This window comes from Tamandua tetradactyla, chromosome 9, assembly GCF_023851605.1.
Source record: "Tamandua tetradactyla isolate mTamTet1 chromosome 9, mTamTet1.pri, whole genome shotgun sequence".
Taxonomy (NCBI): domain Eukaryota; kingdom Metazoa; phylum Chordata; class Mammalia; order Pilosa; family Myrmecophagidae; genus Tamandua; species Tamandua tetradactyla.
The window spans coordinates 99,364,429-99,387,491 of record NC_135335.1 but is presented as its reverse complement, the minus strand read 5'-3'; the positions used below and the strand labels follow the sequence as shown (position 1 = coordinate 99,387,491).

The window sequence follows — 23,063 nt, the reverse complement described above, 5'->3', positions numbered from 1 at the left end:
TTAGCAATTCGGGGCACCCTGCCCTTCCAGATAAATTTGCTTATTGGTTTTTCTATTTCTGAAAAATAAGTTGTTGGGATTTTGATTGGTATTGCATTGAATCTGTAAATCAATTTAGGTAGGATTGACATCTTAACTATATTTAGTCTTCCAATCCATGAACACGGTATGCCCTTCCATCTATTTAGGTCTTCTGTGATTTCTTTTAGCAGTTTTTTGTAGTTTTCTTTATATAGGTTTTTTGTCTCTTTAGTTAAATTTATTCCTAGGTATTTTATTCTTTTAGTTGCAATTGTAAATGGGATTCGTTTCTTGATTTCCCCCTCAGCTTGTTCATTACTAGTGTATAGAAATGCTACAGATTTTTGAATGTTGATCTTGTAACCTGCTACTTTGCTGTACTCATTTATTAGCTCTAGTAGCTTTGTTGTGGATTTTTCCGGGTTTTCGACGTATAGTATCATATCATCTGCAAACAGTGATAGTTTTACTTCTTCCTTTCCAATTTTGATGCCTTGTATTTCTTTTTCTTGTCTAATTGCTCTGGCTAGAACCTCCAACACAATGTTGAATAATAGTGGTGATAGTGGACATCCTTGTCTTGTTCCTGATCTTAGGGGGAAAGTTTTCAATTTTTCCCCATTGAGGATGATATTAGCTGTGGGTTTTTCATATATTCCTTCTATCATTTTAGGAAGTTCCCTTGTATTCTTATCCTTTGAAGTGTTTTCAACAGGAAAGAATGTTGAATCTTGTCAAATGCCTTCTCTGCATCAATTGAGATGATCATGTGATTTTTCTGTTTTGATTTGTTGATATGGTGTATTACATTAATGGATTTTCTTATGTTGAACCATCCTTGCATACCTGGGATGAATCCTACTTGGTCATGATGTATAATTCTTTTAATGTGTTGTTGGATACGATTTTCTAGAATTTCATTGAGGATTTTTGCATCTATATTCATTAGAGAGATTGGCCTGTAGTTTTCTTTTTTTGTAATATCTTTGCCTGGTTTTGGTATGAGGGTGATGTTGGCTTCATAGAATGAATTAGGTAGTTTTCCCTCCGCTTCGATTTTTTTGAAGAGTTTGAGGAGAGTTGGTACTAATTCTTTCTGGAATGTTTGATAGAATTCACATGTGAAGCTGTCTGGTCCTGGACTTTTCTTTTTAGGAAGCTTTTGAATGACTAATTCAATTTCTTTACTTGTGATTGGTTTGTTGTGGTCATCTATGTCTTCTTGAGTCAAAGTTGGTTGTTCATGTCTTTCCAGGAACCCATCCATTTCCTCTAAATTGTTGTATTTATTAGCGTAAAGTTGTTCATAGTATCCTGTTATTACCTCCTTTATTTCTGTGAGGTCAGTAGTTATGTCTCCTCTTCCATTTCTGATCTTATTTATTTGCATCCTCTCTCTTCTTCTTTTTGTCAATCTTGATAGGGGCCCATCAATCTTATTGATTTTCTCATAGAACCAACTTCTGGCCTTATTGATTTTCTCTATTGTTTTCATGTTTTCAATTTCATTTATTTCTGCTCTAATCTTTGTTATTTCTTTCCTTTTGCTTGCTTTGGGGTTAGCTTGCTGTTCTTTCTCCAGTTCTTCCAAGTGGACAGTTAATTCCTGAATTTTTGACTTTTCTTCTTTTCTGATATAGGCATTTAGGGCAATAAATTTCCCTCTTAGCACTGCCTTTGCTGCGTCCCATAAGTTTTGATATGTTGTGTTTTCATTTTCATTCGCCTCGAGGTATTTGCTAATTTCCCTTGCAATTTCTTCTTTGACCCAGTCGTTGTTTAGGAGTGTGTTGTTGAGCCTCCAGGTATTTGTGAATTTTCTGGCATTCTGCCTATTATTGATTTCCAACATCATTCCTTTATGGTCTGAGAAAGTGTTGTGTAAGATTTCAATCTTTTTAAATTTGTTAAGACTTGCTTTGTGACCCAGCATATGGTCTATCTTTGAGAATGATCCATGAGCACTTGAGAAAAAGGTGTATCCTGCTGTTGTGGGATGTAATGTCCTATAAATGTCTATTAAGTCTAGTTCATTTATAGTAATATTCAGATTCTCTATTTCTTTGTTGATCCTCTGTCTAGATGTTCTGTCCCTTGATGAGAGTGGTGAGTTGAAGTCTCCAACTATTATGGTATATGAGTCTATTTCCCTTTTCAATGTTTGCAGTATATTCCTCACGTATTTTGGGGCATTCTGATTCGGTGCGTAAATATTTATGATTGTTATGTCTTCTTGTTTAATTGTTCCTTTTATTAGTATATAGTGTCCTTCTTTGTCTCTTTTAACTGTTTTACATTTGAAGTCTAATTTGTTGGATATTAGTATAGCCACTCCTGCTCTTTTCTGGTTGTTATTTGCATGAAATATCTTTTCCCAACCTTTCACTTTCAACCTATGTTTATCTTTGGGTCTAAGATGTGTTTCCTGTAGACAGCATATAGAAGGATCCTGTTTTTTAATCCATTCTGCCAATCTATGTCTTTTGATTGGGGAATTCAGTCCATTGACATTTAGTGTTATTACTGTTTGGATAATATTTTCCTCTAACATTTTGCCTTTTGTATTATATATATCATATCTGATTTTCCTTCTTTCTACACTCTTTTCCATATCTCTCTCTTCTGTCTTTTTGTATCTGACTCTAGTGCTCCCTTTAGTATTTCTTGCAGAGCTGGTCTCTTGGTCACAAATTCTTTCAGTGACTTTTTGTCTGAGAATGTTTTAATTTCTCCCTCATTTTTGAAGGATAATTTTGCTGGATATAGGAGTCTTGGTTGGCAGTTTTTCTCTTTTAGTATTTTAAATATATCATCCCACTGTCTTCTAGCTTCCATGGTTTCTGCTGAGAAATCTACACAAAATCTTATTGGGTTTCCCTTGTATGTAATGGATTGTTTTTCTCTTGCTGCTTTCAAGATCTTCTCTTTCTCTTTGACCTCTGACATTCTAACTAGTAAGTGTCTTGGAGAACGCCTATTTGGGTCTAATCTCTTTGGGGTGCGCTGCACTTCTTGGATCTGTAATTTTAGGTCTTTCATAAGAGTTGGGAAATTTTCAGTGATAATTTCTTTCATTAGTTTTTCTCCTCCTTTTCCCTTCTCTTCTCCTTCTGGGACACCCACAACACGTATATTTGTGCGGTTCATATTGTCCTTGAGTTCCCTGATACCCTGTTCAAATTTTTCCATTCTTTTCCCTATAGTTTCTGTTTCTTTTTGGAATTCAGATGTTCCATCCTCCAAATCACTAATTCTATCTTCTGTCTCTTTAAATCTATCATTGTAGCTATCCATTATTTTTTCTATGTTTGCTACTTTATCCTTCACTTCCATAAGTTCTGCGATTTGTTTTTTCAGTTTTTCTATTTCTTCTTTATGTTCAGCCCATGTCCTCTTCATGTCCTCCCTCAATTTATCGATTTCATTTTTGAAGAGGTTTTCCATTTCTGTTCGTATATTCAGCATTAGTTGTCTCAGCTCTTGTGTCTCATTTGAGCTATTGGTTTGTTCCTTTGACTGAGCCATATTCTCAATCTTTTGAGCGTGGACAGTTATCTTCTGCTGCTGGCGTCTGGGCATTTATTCAGATTTCTCTTGGTGTTGGACCCAGCAAGGTTGTAATATTTTTCTGTGAAATCTCTGGGTTCTGTTTTTCTTATCCTGCCCAGTAGGTGGCGCTCGTGGCACCCGTTTGTCTGCGGGTCCCACCAGTAAAAGGTGCTGTGGGACCTTAAACTTTGGAAAACTCTCGCCGACCTGGGGGTTTGCTAGCCGAAACGGCTTGAGCCGGCCCGGGGTCCAAACGCAGGGAGGGTTGCTGGTCGCCGCAGCCAGGGAAAGAGCCCGTCCGAATTTCCTAGTCGGCCCTGGGCAACAAGCGTGGCGGGAGGGCGCCAGCGGCAGCGGCCCGCCCGAGAGAGTGCACGTTCCCCGGGAGTCACGGGTTTGGAAGGGGCCTCCCCCACCCGTCACCGTTCTCCGCGGCCTGGGGGTTTCCGATCCAATTCTCTCAGTTGGTCCGGGGGCTGCGCGTGGTGTGGGCGCCAGCTGTCTTTGTTTCAGGGGACCGCCTCTCCAATTCTCCCAGCCGGCCCGGGAAGGGGGAAGGGAGTAACTCCAGCCGCTTGCCACCCCGCCCGGTAAGGCCCGCGCGCCTCGGCGATCTCACCCGAGCTGCTTCTCTCAGCCAGCCAGCCGTTCCACGATGGGGTACGCTGTCTTTTTTATCTCTGTTGTGGCTTTGGGCGCTTTCTGTATCGTTTCTACTCCCCTAGTAGGTGTCCTGGAGAAGAAACTAAGATCCGCGCGTCTTACTAAGCCGCCATCTTCCAGGAAGTCGAAACATAAATATTTAGGGAGGTGAAGCTTATCATTCATTAGGATATGAATGATATGCAAATTGACCCTCAGTGTTCAGCAAAGACATCGCCAGAGTTTGGCATTGAAACACAAGATAGGGTACAACCACAAAGAAATATTTAGTCTTAATTAATAATATTTATCATTAGTATCATCAATGATGACAAAGCATAACTACAGAGTGCTGTCAAGTGGACAAATGGCAACACTTTTTAAGATCCCTCATAGGGAACCTCAAGTAGCAACATGCCTGTATTTACAAAATACTAAGGAGATACAAAGCAGAGATGAGATATTCAGAGAAAAGTTTAGATAAGAATGTGCTAAGCCATGTTTAGCATGGTTTTGTTCTAAAATTCCCACATGCCAGCTTTAGCACATATATTGACATATTTTAGTTTTAGGCTGTCCTTTCATCAGATAGTGGTAAGTCCCTAAATTTTGTATTCTCTCTTTGGGTTGGAGATAATGGCAATAAGAAAATTCAATAGCTAAGGTTTACTTATTTCATCAGTTTGTACAGGCAAGGAATTGGGTTAAGCTTGGGTGCGCCACTAAAATGGACATCATCTGATAATAGGATCCTCATTGCCAAACCTTGTGGGTTCCCCAAAGTTCTCTATAGTCTACAGAGCATTCCTCAGATGCCTCTAATTCCTGTACCGAAACAAACACACACACAAGCATTAAATAAAAAAATGAAAACATACTCATTTCTTTATTTCCAATATGTACAAGCTTTTTTTTGTTCTTCATTTGGCAGCTAGCTGGTCTCCTGAGACACGATTCTGGACAATATCCAGAAACAAGTTTAGTGTCTGAGGAGGAATGTTGTGAAATCAGTAAGAAAGCAACCTTGCTGATCCAAATAAGCAAAATGCTTCTTTGGTGGTGCGTGCTCAAGTAAAAGTGCTAAATGGAACCTGAGAGTTCAACCTGCCACTTGACTCAGATTCAGTTAAATTTCACTTATGAATCCTGGATCATAAGCATCATCAAGTACAGAAGCCAAGTTGGGTGGAATTGCTGCTTCACTATGGGGCAGCATACTCATTTCCTTTGACACATGCTCTTGTTTGACCATGAACATGAAGTGACCTCAAACACATTTTTTTCTAAAATTGTAGCATCAAGGGATTTAAAAAAAATGAAACTCATGAGACAGCTATCTCTCTTGGCTTCTGAAACGGCTGCTTCTTTGTCAAAAAAAGACAAAATGATGTTACTGACCCTATTTCTCAGGAATGATAAATGGACCACTTCAGTAATGAATGCAAGAATAGATATTGGCTAAGAATGCGTTCAAAGCTTTATTTTTGCCTTATATGTTTATCATGGACTCAAACAATTAAAAGTTGGACCAAATTAGAACTCAAGAGATCACTTACATTTTGGCTATTGCAAAGATTTCAAATATAATATCATTAAAGAGCTCATATGCACTTTGGACTTCTCTTGTATTTCTAAGCTTTACGTAAACAAAATAGGTTTCTTGCATTCTATCATTAACTGTGCCAGATTATCAATTTTTCTCCTGAACAAAGCTGTGATGCTTTCCTACTAATTTCTTTTAAATATAAATATGATATTTTGAAGGAAATCAGAAGGCATCAGGAAATTAACAAAAAATGCTGGCAAAGATATCTGCTTGATTCTAGAAAAATGCAAGGCTTAGAGTTTAGGGGATAAAAATCAACAGAAACAAATATATCCCTTATTTGGTCATCTATGAGAGAAGATTTACTTACTACCTGTAAGAGACAAACATAAAACCCTCCACCTCTAAAAAAAATGCTTAGGAAAATTTCTTGGGAGTGGGGGGAGGTTGGTAGAAAGGCTAGGGGATGTTTTTTGTTTATTATGTATTAATTTATGCTCCACATTTTTTTCAGAAGGAATTAAAGGCCACCAAGAGAACATGCTTGAAAGACTCAAAGGTTTGTTAGAGAAAAGTTCAAAATCTGTTCTTAACAACTGCAGTTCTGAACTAGAGGTGAATTATTTTAATAGAATAATTTAAAGGGAAAATTTTATTTCTTTATTTACTTATTTTGGTGTTTATTTAACAAATATGTACTGATTATTTTCCTTGCACAGTCTTAAGCACTGGGGACTGAGTGTATTCCTTTAGCCATGGTTTGCGTGAAATATGTTGAGTGGTCTTCACGTCACTCACAATTTGCATAAATCATTCTTTATAATCAAGTAGAAAATTGTTGCAGTACTCATCAAATGCTTAATTGTTTCACTAGACCAGTGTTTTCTGAACTCAGCTAATCATCAAATTATCAGAGATACCTGCTAAACATAAAGATTCCCAGGACTTGTCCTTCCATTATAAATCTAGTTGGCCACAGGGGTGGGGATGGGAATCCCTAGCTTTAACAAGTAGCCAGGTGAGTCTAATATTTAGCAAATGTAAACAGCGTGGTACAAGAAAATGAACTCTTCCTGGTCAGGACCCACCTCTTGTTTGCTATGATGTTTAATGCTTAGAACAGTGCTGGACACGTAAGAGGTTCCCAATAAATGTTTGCTAAATACAATAACAGGCATCTCAGCAAATGGCTTTTCTGGAAGGACTCACTTGTTACAATTCTAAAGTCACAGATGTCTGGGCTATTGATTTTGCAATGCTCTTCCTACATAGTCTAAACACTCCCCTTTTCATCCATACCTAGCATCCTCATGTCATCTGGATCAATAGCATCCGTCTGCATGTAAAATCAACTACCCAGCAGGATATTACTCAGTATCTTTTGGCCTTCAGCCTGATGATCTTCATGTAGTGATGTTTTCGGAGCTGGGTGTTGATTGGTATTAATAGTATGATAACTTGTGTTTCGCAATATCTTTCTCTATGACTGAAATTCTTCTTCAGACATTATTTAACAAGTATGATCTATTCATCACTCTGTAGGTGTGTATGTTATCTTAAAGATGCCTTACGCATGAGTCCAGTCAATTGGACCACCAAGAACTTAGTGGCAATGATTCTTCCACCTGGCTGCTAGGCCTCAGGGTGCCTGAAAAAGGTGTGTCCCAACAAGCAAAGACATCTCTTCTTCAGACAGGCAATAGTTTGACACTTAGTTTATAACTAGGTGTTACCATAGCTGGAGGGGTTGAGACAGTGCTGGGGCAGGCCAAGGGAGGAGTGCCTTGGCAGGAAGTCTCTGCTAGAGACTTGTGGCAGGCTGACCTGAATCTCAGATGGGAGGACAGGAAGAATCTAACCCAACAGGTAAGAAATGACAGTGGTAGAAAGTGAAATTGACAGAGGTAGAAAGTGAAATAGAAGATTGGCACGCTGAAGAGATTTCCCTGGGGTCACTGGCTGGTTGACACAACTATGGATAGAACTGAACTTTGACCTAAAATCCAGTCACCAGATCATAATTTGTGGAGGGAAAATCCAACATCCCCAAAGGTCTAATCAGTGAACTTGGCTGGGATGTGATTTGACATATCACTGTTTTGTCTGGGCAAGGCTAACCGAGAGTCTGTCCTCTGAGAAGTATGTCTTTTTTCCCCCTCATTGAGCCCTAGATTCTAGGAGAAAAATTCCTGAAGTTATTCATCCAATTCTGGGAATACACATGTGGGAGAACACTTCTTAGTCAAGATAAATTTCCATAGAGAGTTATCAAGCATTGTAGCTTTTCCTGATAAGGCGTGTGTTTCTATACTATTGGTTAGTAACCAAAACTAGTTAACATCAGATAATAGTACAGCATTTTCTCTTCTTTGTGGTTTGACTTTTGCATATTCTGAGAAGACAAATATGAATCACAGGTATTCAGCTATCTAGTAGGCTCCCAGGATTTGCCAATCTCTGTAGTAACTTGAAATTTTCCCAGCTGGCTTCTAGCCAATGGGCCCTGTAGGCAGTATAAGATGCTTATGGAACCTATTGTGAGCAAATTACTTCCAGGATCTTTGAACCTCAGGGATGATACATATTTTACATAGTAAAGTGTACCAAGGAGATGTCTTCCTGTCTTTCCCCCAAATCCACTCTTTCCCCAGATGTAAGTCTTATTCATTATTCTGATTGAACTCTTTGACCCTCTATTGAGGCTGTGACTGACAGAGTGAGAATCAGCTTTTTTTCAGAGTTTATGATTTTCCCTGTAGAGGCAGAAATCTAAGGAGGTGATCATTGAAGAGGATTTTTCTAGAATAGAGGGGAAAAATTTTATTTTTAGTACAAGGGGAAAGCCAAAGAATATATGTAGCAAAGAGTAATACCCAAGGAACAATTACTTCTATTATTTTGGCTCATTATATGATAGAGTACAAGCTATTTTCTTCTCCCCCCAGTCCCTGATAAATCTGGGAAAAGCCTATGGAGTCCAGTGAACCTATACTTGTTAAGTATCTACTAAAAGCAGGGAATTTATTCCATATCACCATTCCATGGGGTAGATAAGTTTTACTGCCATTTTGCCACAGGAAAGCTAAGCCTGAGAGAAGTTAAGTAACTTTCCAAATTTACAGTTATTCAGTGGTAGTGCTAGAACTTGATCTCATGTCTGTCTAGCTTTAGAACCCAAGCTGCACATTTCCTAATGGGGAGTTGGGGAACTAGATGAGGAGTCAAACTAGATGAGTCTTGATCTTATAACCAAGTGTGTGGATTTATGAAATTATTTTATTCTTTCCAGTATCTCTCCCCATCTGCAAGCTGGTTGCTCTCATTTTATTTCACAAGTTAGTTTGGATGGGTCTTATTTACACCCCCAATACCAAAATTTAAACCATAGCGAGAGACCTATGGACATCAAGGAACGCTCAAGGCAACAATATTCAGTTAGAGAAGACAGGAATGGGGCAGGCCACGGTGGCTCAGCAGGTAAGAATGCTTGCCTGCCATGCCCGAGGACCCGAGTTCGATTCCCGGTGCCTGCCCATGTAAAAAAAAAAAAAAAAAAAAAAAAAAAGAGAAGACAGGAATGAAGAGATTTGACAGAGAGGATGCTCTGCAAGTGAATATTTAGGTAAAAGCCCTATTGTCCCTCTTGTATATTTCCCAAACCCCATGTTTACTGGTTGAGTGTAGTACTGAGGTTTGTTTGATTTCTCTAGAGCCCTCAGAGACTTCTAGGTCTGCCTCTTTGGAGTCAAAGCAGCAGTTTAATGCTTTGTTGGGTTAGATATTATATTTAAGGATTGCTGCGAATTCCTTTAAGTCTTTCTAAACTATGATGTGACCTGGGACCTAACGTTGCTCTGAAAATTTAAGATATCACCTTTGAAGAAATATATGACTTGAAAATATTAAACTTCATAAAAAATAAATTCAGGAAATTACTATATGCTGTCTTCTCTGAATAAAAGAGTAATTTCTGTTTTTCATTTTACTGGAATTTCTAGTGCATTTATTGAGTTTTGTAGTGCGTTCAAAATACGATTTAATTTTCTAAAATTTGTTTTACATGCAGTTTTAATACATCATTTCTGTATTCTGCAGCATCCCCCAGCAGCAAGGGGCCTGTGTAGTGTATTGGAAGATTGGCATTTTCATCTTAGCTCTCCCGTTAACTAGCTGTATGTCCTTGGGCAAGTCTCCTGACCTTTCTAAGGGTCATTGTCATCATTTGTAAGGAAGGGGATTGGGTTATTTGAGGTCTCATGGTCTCTGCAAGAGCCAACATTCCATTATTATATGGTATCCCTTTAGTTCCTGGTTAAAAAGGAAATCCTCAAACCAGTGATTTCCCTGAAGAATTCTAATGCCTCATGTATGCCATCACCATGACTAAGTCCTTGTTCACTGTTTATAGAATGATATCGTTTGAGTTCATTAGCCACTGGAAAGAGCTCAGGAACTGAACATCACATATAAATTTTATTTAAGGGAGAAAGAGTGGGGTTCCAAGCATTTTGTGAAGTATCAAGTGTTGTACTTGTCAGTTAAGCTCTTTAACACACACAAAGGAATGAGAAATACACGGGCTGTGGGAAGCTGGGACTAGTGTTAATTTTATTCAAGAATGAACATTTTATTTCCCAATATTTCAGTTTTGGAATTGCCATCATGTCTTTGTTCCCTTCTTTTTTCCTTTCTGGCCAGATAAGCAGGCATGTTGTTTTACATAGCAAGGATGTTGACAGTGTCTGTAAGGAAAACAATCTCATTTTTGAACAGATTGTTTTTTATGGGTCAGCACTTTTGTGACTATAACAGACTGTGACTGATTAAGACAAATGGTTGCTGGATGACTTGAAGGAAGGAGAGGTTCATTCAGTGAATGACTATAGAGAGGAATAATTCTGGGCTTTGAGAGCTGCCAGAGTCTCCAGCCATTGAACCCAAACAATTCTAGTTATAGACTAGGCTTGACAAAATCAGGTCTCATTTGGAAAACTTTTTCTTTCAATGTAGATCCTCATTTAAAAGAAGGAATACTGATGATACTCTAATTAAAGACAACTCTGATAAGACTAAAGAAACATGACAACTAAATGCAATGCATGATCTTGGATTGAATTCTGGTCTGAGGAGAAGAATAAAAAACATTATTGGGACAACTGGTGGAATTGGATTATGGACTGTGAATTAGACAATGAAATGATAACTGTTTAATTTCCTGATTTTTAATAATTATACTGTGGCTATGTAAAAGACTGCCTTTGTTCTTAGTAAGTAGACACAGATGAATTTAGAATGAAAAAGCTATGATCTATATAACTTTAGTCCTAAACAGCTCACTAAAAAATAATATATATATATAGAGAGAAAGTAAATGATAAAGCAACTTTTCTTGTAGGTTGATCATATTTCATTTGGCCAGGCCAGTGAGCTGGTGAACTTCTAAACTAGAAATTTAAGGATTTAGCTGAAAATGAAAGCCCCAAGCTTACTTGTATCATGAAACCATAAGTCTCTCCCTCTCTCCTTACCCAACATCACAACCTGTTTTTTTGTATCATTATCCTTTGTCCTGGATCAGTTTGGGTAAGAGCTTGAGTTAATCAGTTCCACTCCTTCAGAAAGTCTTTCTAATACCTTGACCTAAGTCAGAAAAAATATGTATAAAATCTCCCGAGGAACTGGGGAAGACTTCAGTATTTTTCAAGCTAGCAGGCCCTTTTGTGTTGTAAGCCAAGGTCTGTAGGTTATATTTCATTTGTCTTCTACCCTGGCTTAGTCTCTTTTCCCTTTTCTCACTATAAAAGAAACAAAACAAATCCTGGCTCTCAAGAAGCCACTTCTTTAATGTGCAATTTCAGCCATACTAATCGTTAAAAGTAATGTTGAACAATCAATACTGTGACTTTCTTTAGCTTACACCAATTTGCTGTCCTCTTCCCGGTCAAATTAGAGTGGACATATCTTAACCCTGTTTTCTCTAAGACTCATGCAGTTGCTGGAGAGGGTGTCTGCTGGTTAGTAGAGAAAGGGTGACATGTTGGAGTCTTTTATTTTTAATGGATATGTTTTTACATGTGGGTTTCCATTGCTCCTGGAGTATTAACAGTATAATATGCTGAAGTCCATCCATATTTGCGATTCCCACCCAAAGAGCTATCTTTGATCTCATCTGGAATTCATATTCCTGGAGTCTTGGGGACTAAAAGTCTTTCCTGTTACTTCATGGCTGTAAAAGCATGTCTGATTTGGTGGCTTCGTAAAAAGTGCCTGTGAAGTAGAGGCCACTTGGAAGGAGTCTGGCCAGCTGGAGGAGGAGAATGGTTCAGAGAATGCAGTTCTTCTTTGAAACAAAGATCCACGATGGAGTAGTAAGGCTGAAGGTGGTTAGAAGGATACTTTTGCCTGCAGGGTGCCCCATCTCAGCCACTGGGTACCAGTCTGGACAGGTAACGCTTTAGTTGACACCTTCAGGGTGAACAGACAGGGAGAAACTTGCAGTCATTTTTCTTGGCAGAAGCCACAACCCAGCCCAAGTTAATTATGTCTGAGAAGAAGAATAGTGTCTGGGCACCTGCAATTTTCAATTGGGTATCTCCTTTTCCAGTGCCAAGTATTCTATCACGCTTTTCACAATATCTTCACCAAGTACTTCCTGGTTTCAGCTCAGACAATCGGCACCCTGAGTTTATAAACTTCTCTTATAATTGCCACTGTTTTTGGAGAAGTTAATATGTGCCAGGGCTTATTAAATGCCTCTAGTTTAATCTTCATAACAACTCTGTGAGGGAGGTATTACTATTACTCCCACTTAACAGCTGGGAAAACTAGGGTTCTGAGAATATTTTACTCCAAATCACATGACTCCATAACGTGGAACCAACACTCGCAATCAAGCCAATCAGATTGAGAGACTCGAAGGTTTGTATAAGGTTCCGTGTAGGGATATGTATTTTTCTCTTAACATTTGCATGGATTAGAGGGGGGCTATTAATAGTCCTAGTTTCCTAGCAAGACTTAACTCAGGGATATTTGCCCAGAATTATAAATTTGTTAGAACTAGATCCAGAACTGCTATTTTCTACTCTATTTAAATTATACTTTCCCTAATAATAAATGTCACTGGCAAATGTTTTGTTCCTGGAAGACTCTGATTTAAGGATTAGGAAAGGCTGAGAAAATTACATTCAAAGGGATATAATTTGCCTCCCTACTAGCTCTTTCCCCACAAACCATAAATATGCTCTTCTCTTATCTACAACACAACAAATTAAGCAAAATAAACAAAATAAACAAAACCCATCTCTCTCAACACAGCATCCTCCTCCAGCTCTAGTCCCATTTGTTTCTTTCCCTTAACAGTCAAGATTTTTGGACAAAAGTGTTGAGAATTTTTCTATTTGGGGGGCATTCTAGTTAATATTATGCCAGCTGCAATCTGTCTCTTTTACATATCTCCCCATTAAAACTGCTCTGGAGCGTCATAAATGACCACCTAATAGAATCCAATGGATTCTATTCTTTTCCAACACCTTACTATAAACATCTTCAATAATACATTAAAATTGACAAAATTGTACAATGAAACCCAACACCTGAGTTTTCTACAATTAATATTTACTATATTTTCTCTATCTACCTATCCCTCTGCCCATCTTTTTTCCTTACTGCAATTCAGCATGCATATCACTGAGGAAAGTTTAATTCATTCTTTTTAATATTCTTCTTACTTGATTTAAATTTAGCATGGAATGACCAAATTTTTATGCTTAAATTTTCAAATTCAGCTGTAACCTCCCTGACTCTGGTATCCAATTGCCTGAGTAGCCATCAGCCATCAGGGTCTTCTTGTAATTCTTGTTTCCTTGTTACTGTTCTTTACTTCTATGGACTTTCCCTTTCAAGTATTTTCTATCTCTTTTTCTTTTTCTTCTACCCAGCCCTTAAGCATCTGTGTGCTTGATCTTTTTGGTTTTGATTATATTCTTATTCCTCTCCTTCATCTCCCTGTCTCATAGGTTTGGTTCCCCTAAGAAATACTTGAGATGGATATTTGCACGTAGGAGGTTTACTGCGGCATGCTCTTCGGAACAATGCAGCATGAAGGAAGCAAGTTGCAGGTATTACAGAGGCCACAGTAGATCCCAAACAGAGCCCTGGAGCTTGTGTAGTTCTTTAAAATTGACTCAAATCAGAACAAAGTGTCTAGGCATTTTACCTTCACATTAACCAGTAACTATAATCCAATGCCCACCTTGAGGTTTTTTGTGAAAGCCCCTGTGTTGTTATGCTGCACTAAGGCTCATGCTTTGCAAATAACTGCTATGAATTTCCGTGTTCTATGGCTTGCCCTGGTTAAGGCACTGTGCAGGTTTGTTCAAGGAAAACTGTGTGCATTTGTATGTGTGTGTGTGTTTTGGCATCCTACTCATTCTCACAGTTACCAATAGAAAGCTAGAAGAATTCAAGGAGAGTGGTGGAAGGGAGACATGTTCTTATCATACAGTAGCCCAGAGGCCTAAAAGTGCACCTGTATTGAGACATGAGGCTGTCTCATATGCAAGAAAGGCTGTGTAATGTAAAACTCGAGAGGCTGCTTTTCATCTCATAACTGAAGTTTTTATTGTCCCATTCAAATGATTTATTTGCTCCAATTATTTTATATGACAAGCCCATACTCTTAAACTGTATATTTTACTCCCCTTCATCGTTACTGATTATTTTGTCTACTTTTCTATCAATTATTGAGAGAAAAGTGTTGAAATTTCTGATTATAATTGTAGATTCGTTTATTTTTCCATTCACATTCTATTTGTTTTGCTTAATGTATTCTCAGGCACTCGTTTTAGGTGCGTACACATTTAGGATTGTTATGTATTCTTGATTTTTAAAATCTTTTTCAAATGTTATCTTTATCTTTGATAATATTTCTTCTTCCAAAGTTTACTTTCTCTGATATTGATATAACCACTTCACCTATTCTATGTTGATAGTTTGTATAGTATATCTTTTTATATCCTTTTACTTTCAACCCGTCTGAGTCTTTATATTTTAAGTGATTTCTTGGAAAGTGCATGTAGATGGGTTTTACTTTCTTAGACAGTCTGACGATCTCTGCCTTTTAATAGGAATGTTTAGAACATTTATATATTTTTTCTTCAATGATTTTTAATTGAGATATAATCATCTAAAATGTACAATCAGTGGTTCACAGTATCATCATAAACTGTGCATTCATCATTACAATAAATTTTTGAACATTTTCATTATTCCAAAAGCTATAAGAATAAAAATATAAATAAAAATAAAAAAGAACACACAAAACATTCCACAACTCCCCTAACCCCTATTGTCTGCTTATATTTTTTCTTGGTCATCTGTCCACACATTGGATAAAGTTTCATTCACCTAGTTGTGTGCGTCATGTAAAACACTGGATAAAGGAAGTGTCAGCCACAAGATTTTCATACTCACACATTCACACCTTAGAAGCTCTATAGAAATTTGATCATGTTCAAGAATCATTATTGGATTACAGTTCAAGAGTTGCAGATGTTTCCCTCTAGTTACTCCAATACCCCCCAAACTGAAATGAGATATCTATATAATGCATAAGAATTACCCCCAGAAAGACCTCTTGACTCTACTTGAAATCTCTCAGCTACTGAAATTTTATTTTGTTTCATTTTTCTTCCCCCTTTTTGATCAAGAAGCCTTTCTCATTCCCAGGATGTTGGGGCAGAGTCATTTCCCATGTTGCCAGGGATATTTATATCCCTGGGAATCAAGTCCTACATGGGGGAAATGCACTCAGTTTACCTTCGGAGTTGGCTTAGAGAGAGAGGCCACATCTGAGCAACAAAAGAGGTTCTCTGGAAGTGACTCTTATGCATAATCATGAATAGGCTGAGCTTCTTGCACGAATACATTTCATAAGGGCAAGCCCCAAGATTGAACATCCTTTGGTCTCACACAGAAGTTGAAATTTTAAAATACAGTCAATATCATCCTCTACCCTTTAGTCTGATTTACCTTAGGCCTTAGTCCTCAGATCAGCTTCATTCATATCTCTAATTGAAGTCTGATCACTTTTTCAGTGTTTTTAACAGCTGCTGTATGGAGGAGTGCTGACTTTCCTAGCTGCAGAACTCCAGCTCTTTGCCTCAGGTGTCACACAAATACTCAAAATTCCATGGAATGATCAGTTATACAAAAGAAGCTCAGCATCTCAGAACTTACAAATAACAGTTACAACTCTGAAATAGATGAATGCTGTAAGAGCTTGCAGTCTAGGATCCTTTACAATAGGCCCCAGCCTGATAATCTATTCTCTCAAGTTCAGTTCTCAGAGTTTGCATATCATAGTTAGTCCATACTGGTGAGGTATTGCATTTGTCTTTTCATTTCTGGCTTATTTCACTCAACTTACTGTCCTCAAGTTTCATACACCTAGTTGCATGCCTCACATAGAACATTTATATTTGAAGTGGCTGTTGTTATGGCTGGGAATCAAACTACCACCTTGTTTTTAGTTTTCTATTTGCACTATATAGTTTTTCTTCCCTTTTCTTCTTTTTCTTGGTGCCTTCTGGATTGAGTATGTTGCATCCCATCTCCTCTGCCCTGCTGGTTTGTTGGTGATGCCTGTTTCATATTTTTGGTGAAGTGGTATTTATAGTACACATCCTTAACTTACCATGGTTTGCCTTCAAATAATATTATACAATTTCATGTTTAGTGTACCTTCTGTCCTTGGTGGTATTTTAAACACGTTATAAACCCCACAATATATTATTATTTTTGCTTTAAACAGTTATCTTTTAAAGATATTAAAAATGTTCCTTATATTTACCCACATATTTACTATTCCTCAGGCTTTTTATTCTTTTGTGTAAGCCCAAATTCCATCTGGTTTCATGTTTTCTTCTTTCTGAAGAACTTCTTTTAACACTTTTTGCAGTGCAGGTCTGTTAGTGATAAATTCGCTCAGATTTTTTTTTTTTTTGGTCCCCCAAAGTTTTAGCTTCATTTTTGAAAGATATTTTCACTGGATAAAAGATTCTAGGTTCACAGTTGTTTGCTTTAATCACTTTAAATGTCATATTATGAAAGGCAACCCATGGAGTTTTGCAGTACACAGCCTACATCAATATATAGGGAAACCTGGTGTTTCAGTCCAGGCACATTTCAGAGTCTTTCTGCTGGTGTGTGATGAAGATATGTTCCCCTCCCTCCATTCTTCTTGACTCCTACTAATTTCCTATTGGTAATTCTGGATAGAACACACACACACACGTGCGTGCACACACACACACACACACACACAGGTTTCTTGAGCAAATAATAATTCCCAGAGACAACACAGTCTAATTCCCTATTAAAACAGAGAAAATTTTTCCTCAAGGCAAATTATCTGCCCATGGTATTTGATACGATCACTCTGAGTACATTCAATTCTCCTCTTCTGATGTCCTGGATTCCATAGTGTCATGCCTTTACACAAGAAGTTGGATTCAGATAACAGAGACATGTTTTCTGACTGCCTTTTGGCTTACATGAAGAACTGGCAAAATTTTGCAATTAAAGCTTTTACTTATATTGAGTAATATCAAGTTCTTATTTTCCTCCAAATCAGAAGAAACGTGGTTGCTTCTTTTCTTTTTTCCCTTTCAGTTATCCTTATGTCTTTTCTTCTCCCTTAAAAATTGGGTTGATAAAGTAATCATGTTAAAACACTGAATGAAGCTGCATCTGAGCTATAAGTTTTTGTTTTGTTTTGTTTTGTTTTGTTCTTACTATTATTACTTTTATTTTTTTTCCTCTATATTAACATTCTATATCTTTTTCGGTTATACTGCTAGCTCTTCTAAACCGATGCAAATGTACTAAGAAACGATGATCATGCATCTATGTGATGATGTTAAGAATTACTGATTGCATATGTAGAATGGTATGATTTCTAAAAAAAAATGGTCAGCACAATACTACCTAATTGTAATGTAATTATGTTAAAACACTGAATGAAGCTGCATCTGAGCTATAGTTGTTTTTTTTCTTATATATTTTTGTACTTTTTATTTTTATTTTCTCTCTATATTATCATTTTATTTCTTTTTCTGTTGTCTTGCTATTTCTTTCTCTAAATCGATGCATATGTACTAAGAAATGATGAGCATACACCTATGTGATGATATTAAGAATTACTGATTGCATATGTAGAATGGAATGATTTCTAAATATTGTGTTAGTTAATTTTTTTAATTAATAAAAAAAAACAATAATAAAATAAAAAAAATTGGGTTGATTATCCTCCTTTGGAATCCTACCCTGAAGATCAATCATAGCCCCTACAATGATGCATTGCATTTTTCATCTACGCATCACTTTTATTCTGTGGGTCTCTAGACGAGAAAAATTTATAATTCGTTTTTGCATTGCCAGTACACAGCATAATGCATGGGACATAATAATTCAAGAAATATTTTTGAATGTATTAATGAATAAATGAAGTGCTAGGTGATTATTTGGTGCTATTACCTGAATATTGACATTAATCAATGATGTGTGACAGTCAGTCTTGTTCAAATAGTTTTGATTTTAGCAACATCAGCATGATTTCATTATATGCCTAGTCTGTTATGTGACATCAGTATGAAGATTACAGCATATTAACCTGTTTTTTCTGGGAAAATCTTTCAATGTGATCAGAACACTTGAAGCAATCATTTAATAGCTCCTTATAAATATATATGAATGAATTCGACAAACTGGGTGGAAAATAACATTTCATTTTAAGTGGTTGAATTCTTTAATGCATAGGGCCAAAACCATGAATAAAGTGGATTGGAAACATGTCAGGAGTGTAAATGTTTAAAGAATTATGCCCTATTCTTATGGGCATGTCTGAATTGGAGTCAGAGTGTTTAGAATATAAAGACAGAAGAGTCTCTGTTATCTCCCCCTTTCCATTGCCTGCAGTCTATGTGGAACACTCTGGCAGAACTCTTGTGACCAATAGTTTGCTCAATCTGAATATATTGAAAGTTACACTTAGGAAAGGACACAGATTTTTACTGGGAGCTCACAAGAAATTTAATTTATTATAAGTTGGTAAAATATCCATCAGTGATTTCCCAGAATTAACATCACAGAATTGGACTCACATATGTAAAGCTATTTGGTAAAGAAAAGGGTACCAGAGGGCATTGCTTTATGCATGTTACCAATGGACTCCAAGGAGGGACTTACTGGAGGTAAACACGGATGTTCAAAATGTCATGTTTGTTTGGGATTCCTTTTGTACTGGGAGAACTTTGGCAAGGACTGCAAACTATAGACAAAGATTTAATTTAATTAACACTTTCTGTCCATTTTTTGGTCACATTTGGCTGCAGATTTGACTGTTAGTTGAGTGGTTACATTTCTTAATCCTAGATGTGGGAAAACATAGTCATAGGTTATTATCATTAAATATGGCCTACGTAAATGTGCACATGTGTTCACACTCAAGCATAGATGCCCTCATACAAATGGTGCTGCACTTCTAACACACGCTTTCTTAGAGAGTAAATAGATGATAGATATTTCTTAAGACCTTGTAGGTTGTTCTTTGCATGTTTTTTCCTTCAACAAGTGACTGAAACTCAGAGTTTATTTGTAAACTATTTGTAACTAGAACCACAAACACAGAAACTTTCAGAAAGATGTGTATTTTAACTTGGCAACCCTAAGTTTTGGTGTATGCTTTGGTTTGTTATATTTTATTGGTGTGTGCAAACAAGTCCGGTTTTATTTAGTGTAGCTCTAGGACATATGCAGCTGATGGAGTCATCTAGATGTCGTTTAGGGGGCAGTACTGGCTTTTATTACCATGCCATATGAGATCTGAGCCTTCACCTGAGAGGTGTCAAGTGTTGTTTCTCAGTGTATCCTGCTTTAGAGCACATCAGCTGTACTACCAATATCGGAACTCCAGGGTGGAGCAGACCACATGCTTAAATGTGAATCATTCTCTTTATTGTATTTCAAAATATATTTTAAGTCCAGAAATCCAGTTCCCCTTATATTTGTCCGTAAAAGACTAAATATTTTGTCCTTGATCTTTTTCGAAAATTTTGTATAGTGATTTAGAGTTTGTTCTCTGGAGTCAGAGAGTTTGTCTTTGTGAGCTGGTAACCCTATTTGTTTCTATTTTTTCATGCAAATCTCATGTGAGATGTGGATATTGATGACAGCTATATAATAAAGGCTTTTTTGAGGAGAAAATTCAGAGAATCTCTGTAAAGTGTCTCTCATAGTACTTGTTATCTGATAAGCACTCGATAACCATCGCTATCCTTATTATGACTAAAGCAATTATTATTATTGTAGTGCTACTCTAAGAAGGACTTGAGCAAAATCTATCATCTATTTCTTCTCTCAGAAAGTGATCAGGTCTGCTGAGTAACTGGTAAATGTCCTACTTCATGGGAGATGAGGTAAATGTAAATTGCAATCCTATGTGCATCACAATATAGGGAAATGAGCCAGATATGGCCATAAATTTCACTATGGCTTTTTATTTTGTATGTTTTTAAAGCATAATGATATGATAGAACAAAGCCAAGTAGAAAGTATTATGAAATCAGCACTATTTCAATGTCACGCTAGCAATTGTGTGGGATTATCCTAGAGTGATTCCTAAGTGACTTACTCTATAACCCAAACCAGTGCATTTTGTACACACAGACACAAGCATACACTTGCACGTGAGCGAGTAACATCCAGTCATTGATTTAGGAACAAAGACTCCCTGAGGGAGTTTCAAACACTCTGCTCTGTCCCAGCATGCTAGTCTATGTTTTACATCCATTTCTGAGTCAGCAGAAACGTGTGTAGAATCATATAAAGTCTGATAACTCCCCTGCTAGCCCATGAAGCCAGAACCCACATATGGGAGTGGTGTGAATTACTTATTCTATACCAGGCCTGGAATATGTCATTACCACAAAATTCATTCCCAATGCAATCATCAGGGTTGATGGTAATATAAGAATAGTCGGGGCATGAAACCACAGTAAATTGTCAGGCTTGTCTAGCATATGGTGTATCAGACACCGAGGTATTGCCTTTTGACTCTGGGGAAGCAATATCACACTGTAGAGCTGGGAAACTAGCCAGTAACTTGGAGGATGAAAATTCTAATCGTTCCTTTGTCAGTAACCTGCAGTGGAATCTGCAACTAGTCACTTGGTTGCAGATGTATGTAGATGACCCTGGACTCAGAGGCTTATCTTCTGAACAAGCATCAAGGCAAAGTAATGTCATTCCAATGTCCTCTGATTGTCCTCTGATGCACTGGCATGTTACAAACCATGCCCAGTAAGGAAAAAAGGCTGTCAGTCTCACCTTGCTGGCTAAATTGTTGAGAGAGGATGATGATGAACCAGCTGTTCAACTTTTTTCTATTATAGAATGGGCGCCCCTGCAGATTTATCTAGTTGTACAGGCCCTATGGACCTGCTCAACTTCTTTCAGTCTGCTCAGGGCATTGAGGAATATTGGGAACCAGAATAATATAATGGTAAAGAACTTGGGCTTTGGAGACACATATTCAAGGGTATGTATCCCAACTGTGTCATATATCAGTTGCTTGATCTTGGGCAAGTCATTCAACCTTTTATAAACTGTCTGCTCATCTGTGAAATGGGAATGGGACCTAGTTCATGGTGTGGTCATGTGGATCACATAAAATCTTGGCAAATTGCTTAGTTCTATAGCTATCTGCCAATAAATGTAAGGATTGTTATTGTAAAGCATTCAAAATGGGGTATTTATCATTTTGAACTATGAGAGTATAGTCCAGACCTCATGGGCATTAATCCCAAGGAGGCGATAAGGATTAAATGCCAGGAAGATTCTATAAAGTCAGAAGAACACTGAGAATTTGAGGATAATGGGTGATTTGTCAATATCAGGCTTATGAAGTATTGCAGGGAATCTCCAATCCTCAATGGCATTCTGATATTTATCCCCAAAGAACACTGTGAAATTTCGGTGATATAGGGTACAGAAAGTGTCAAACACTACACTTTACTCCACAAAGTAAATTTTCCTTCTCATTTCATTTCTTGGGTCACTTGCCTTGAACTTCTGTATCTTAAGTTTGACTCAGGAAAGCTAATACCACTGTAAGAGATGGCTGCATCTCAGGGTTCACAGTAGACTCCTGGTCTAGGCTGAGTCTGTCTGAGGGACTCCTGAGATATTGGATTGGTTACAGGACCATTTTGGAAAGTGGGACTTTGTAAAAGGGGAGGCAGTGTGATATCCATATCTGCAGATATGAACCTATTGTAAATAGAACATTTTGATGAGGTTTCTTCAGTTAAGGTGTGGCCAAATGGAATCAGAATGGGTCTTAATACTATTACTGAAGGCCACAGAGAGAGAAGCCATGAGGAGTAGCCAGGAGCTGGAATTCAACAGGACCTAGAAGAAAAAGGAGAAGATGGCACCATGTTCATTGTCATGTGGAAGAAAAGCCAAGGACCAAGGATCACCAGCTACCAATCCCAGGATGCCTGTTTTGGGGGAGAAAGCATCACCTTGCTGATGCCTTGATTTTGGGCTTCTCCTAGCTCAAAATTGTGAGCCAATAGATTTCTGTTGTTTAAGTCAACCCATTGTAAAGTATTTGCTTTAGCAGCTCAGAAATTAAAACAGCCTAAACAAAACTACTCACAAATCTTGTGTACCAGCCTTTGTTTCCACCACTTATAAGCTTTGTGACCTGAGCATGTTACTTAGAATCTCCCATATTTTGACTTTTAATCCTCAACATGGAGGGAATACTCTATGCCATAAAGTCCCTGTTAATATCATTAAAACAAAATGTGAAAATATGGCTGAATATGAGTGCTTTGGAGATGATAAAGCACTTTATAAGTAAATGTAAGGAAGGAAGGATTTTAGAATTAACCTGGAACTCCTTAAATAGAAACAAACTAGCTCTTAATCAACTTACCTGAAGTAGTTGTGGAAAATGTCAAACTCAGGCTTATTCTTCTTGGAATTTCTACCTGCATTTTTCATACGGGCCCAAGCTTTTGAAAGTAGCTCTACTCAAATGCCATCTCCTATATCTGGTTTTTAGCCTCCATCTCCTAAAAGCTGGAAGTAATTACTTGCATCTCTAAACATCTATAATCCTTTATCTATATTAGCACTGTCTGATAGAAATATAAGCCACAAAATTAAGTTTTACATTATCTTTCTTTTTTCTCTTTTGGCATGGACAGGCTCCAGGAATTGAACCTGGATCGCCAGC

General features: G+C 37.5%; 2 long non-coding RNA genes across 3 annotated transcripts in view; one reads left to right on the top strand and one right to left on the bottom strand.

Moving 5' to 3' along the window:
- The window catches only part of LOC143647297 (uncharacterized), a 135,393-nt gene extending 129,087 nt beyond the window's left edge, over positions 1-6,306 (top strand). The window contains exon 3 of the long non-coding RNA XR_013157963.1: positions 6,273-6,306. This is a non-coding gene — a long non-coding RNA (uncharacterized LOC143647297). The remainder of the gene's footprint in view (positions 1-6,272) is intronic.
- LOC143647296 (uncharacterized) overlaps positions 1-23,063 on the bottom strand; it is a 201,617-nt gene that overhangs the window by 12,031 nt on the left and 166,523 nt on the right. The window lies entirely within an intron of this gene.